At 43.0% G+C, this 2,973-nt stretch overlaps 1 pseudogene; it reads right to left on the minus strand.

Annotated features, from left to right (window-relative positions):
- Positions 1-1,986: 1,986 nt before the first annotated feature.
- LOC126459539 (5S ribosomal RNA) lies at positions 1,987-2,104 on the minus strand (annotated as a pseudogene).
- Positions 2,105-2,973: the final 869 nt, after the last annotated feature.

Below are 2,973 nucleotides of genomic sequence, written 5' to 3' on the forward strand. Positions count from 1 at the left end.
TACATTTCCTAAGAATAAAACTGAATTCAATTTTTATCAGGAGTGTCATCTTGCGCCGCGGTCAAAGTAATCTTGCCCCAACGCTGTTTTAATAGTTTGTAAAATTGGCAAAATGGTTGTGATTATATACAAATAAATAATAATAAACGGTCATTTCGTTACTGCACACCAAGAAAAGGCAGTTACCTGAAACAATGAGTTAGCCGTTAACATAGTCAACTTGCCTCCATTTCGCCTGCCATCTGTTGAGATAGTGTTCTTGCAGCCGTTTTTGTCAGCTGTTGTGCTGATTTCTGAACGCTGTACGATGTGAATAAACTGGACGAGATCTTTATAAGGTAGTGCAACGTTCGCAATTTTTTATTGCGGAGTTTCGCGTGTGTTCTCAGCGTGTATATAAATGGTATATCGGGATACACTTTACGGCTAGGCTTCGTTGTTTGTTTCGCATCTCTCTCTCTCTCTCTCTCTCTCTCTCTCTCTCTCTCTCTCTCTCTCTCTTCTATGAGATTCTTTTGTTACCAGATATGTCTGCGTCTTCTGCTTGTCTTTGTTTACACAAGTTGTTTTTCTGAATTTGGTTGTACGTCTTACGCAGACGGACTTACTGACTACTTGTATTAACCACTGAGCATGTTTGCAACATAACGGATGCTACACTATTCTGTTGGCCGTGACAAGCCGCCCTACACCGCGTGGCTATCCCGCGCGGCCTTGTTGAAGGTATTGATGGTTATGATGATCAGCATGATGACGACTAAGATGACAAATGCTTTACCGTCGGGTAACATAATATTTATGTTTCCAATATCCCACCAAACCCACTCCGCCTGTACTTGGGCTGGGTGGACGATGATTAGTAAAATGTTCCTTCGGCCACTGCATGTGTACTGACTTAAGTGTTAATTCTTGTCGTACTTCTTCAAGTCAAAAACGATTTTTCGTTTTAATCAAGTATTGATGTCGTTGGAATGCACAATTCCCCAAACGTTTTATCTGTGTGTACAAGCACTGCACAGAACTGTAAGACATGTGACATAACAAGGAAAGCAGGTAACGAGCAGGCTGTAACTACTTTTCACTGGCAGACAAAGTAGAGCAGCACATTAATTACGCACAGCGTCGACAATGCAGCACTGATGCGGCCTGCGATAGCGGTGTCCGGTTTCTCGTGCGCTGCCTTGCAGTGCAGCCGACGTGTCAGGCGTATATTAACTAACGCGGGCTTCACAAAGTAATGTTGGTGTTGCTCAGACACTAGTTTTGTAGTGTGTTTCAATCTAGGCCCGTCTGGCAATAACTATACTCTGCGAATTTAGTTCTCCCTTTACAGCAATACTCACAACATTGAGATCTGGAATATAATTTTCAGTATCCCATTTTCTTAGCCACAGCGACACACATTTGACAATGTGGAATTACCGTTAGTTAAAATACGTGTAGTTCACTTTTTTGACGATGAATGCTTCGAAAAAATAAGCGCAAGCGACTGTCTCCAATGGAGGCAGGAACTCCAGAAGTTAACTATTTCTACTACCAACAAAAATTTTGCGATTCAAGGTTACCCGTTCTGTTACGGCTTCTTTAGGGCTAACGATGACATTCATGTAGAGCGATGAAGAGTCGAACGTCCACGTAAATTTCCTGATGGTAGGTGTGGACACATTATTTGGAAAAATGTTGCGAGTTTCAGTCTGGGGCCGTGTTTATGCAGCTGTCCACACTGGCCTATCCTGGGGAAGCCTCTTCATCTCTCGATAACTACTAAAAAAAATAAACTCCTCCCTAACACGCCACGAAGGCCCAACGGTACAGACCGGCCGCCGAATCAGCATCAGCCCATTGCCATTACCGAATGCGGATATGGAGGGGCATGTGGTCAGCACACTGATCTACCGGCCGTATGTCAGTGTCCGAGAGAGCAGCCGCTACTTCTCAATCAAGTAGCTCCTCAGTTTGCCTCACAAGGGCTGAGTGCACCCCGCTTGCCAACAGCGCTAGGCAGACCGGATGGTCACCCATCCAAGTGCTAGACCAGCCCGACAGTGCTTAACATCGGCGATCTGACGGGAGCCGGTGTTACCACTACGGCATCGCCGTTGGCTCGATAAATACTAAAACCAGCATCCACCTTAGTCTGCTTGCTCAATTCGTGCCTAGATCTCCCTCTAAAATTCATACCCCTCCCCCTCCTTCCTCGCCCACATTTCCTCCCATCACCAAACTGGGTATTCCTTGTTGCCTCAGAAATGTGCTATCAACCAAACCTTCTTTTAGTCAACCTGGGTCATAAATTTATTTTTTCCGGTCATTCGACTCAGTACCTCTTCATCTATCTATCCATCTGACATGAAGCATTCTTCTGTAGCATGACATTTCAAAGGATTCCATCCTCTTCTTGCTTGAATTTCTTATCCACATTTCATTTCCACACACGGCTATACTCCACAGAAATACATTCAGGAAAAATACTTCCTAACAATTTTATGTTCGATGCTAACAAAATTTTCTTTTTCACAATTGCTATTCTTGCTATTGCCTGCCTGCATTTTCTGTCCTTTCTCCTGCAGCCAATTACATTATTTAGCTGCCAAAATAGCAAAACTGATCTATTATTTTTAATGTGTTACTTCCTAATCTAATTTCTTGAGCATCGCCTGAGTTAGACTACAGCCCATTAACATTGTTTCACTTTCGTTACTGTTCTTCTTATAACCTCTCTTCAAGACAGTATCAATTCCGTTCAGTTTCTCTTAAAAGTCCTTTGACGCCTTTGAGAGAATGACAATGTCATTAACAGATCTCAAAGTTTCTGTTTCCTCTCCCTGAACTTTGATTCCCTTTCACAATTTTTCTATGGCTTCCTTTCCTGCTTGCTCGAGGTACAAATTCTACGTTGAGGAGCGTACATTCAGAAGTGTATTTCATTCACAGACGCTATAATTTGCAGATATTTCGTCAATGTATTGATCA

The sequence above is a fragment of the Schistocerca serialis genome, chromosome 2 (genome assembly GCF_023864345.2).
Source record: "Schistocerca serialis cubense isolate TAMUIC-IGC-003099 chromosome 2, iqSchSeri2.2, whole genome shotgun sequence".
NCBI lineage: Eukaryota > Metazoa > Arthropoda > Insecta > Orthoptera > Acrididae > Schistocerca > Schistocerca serialis.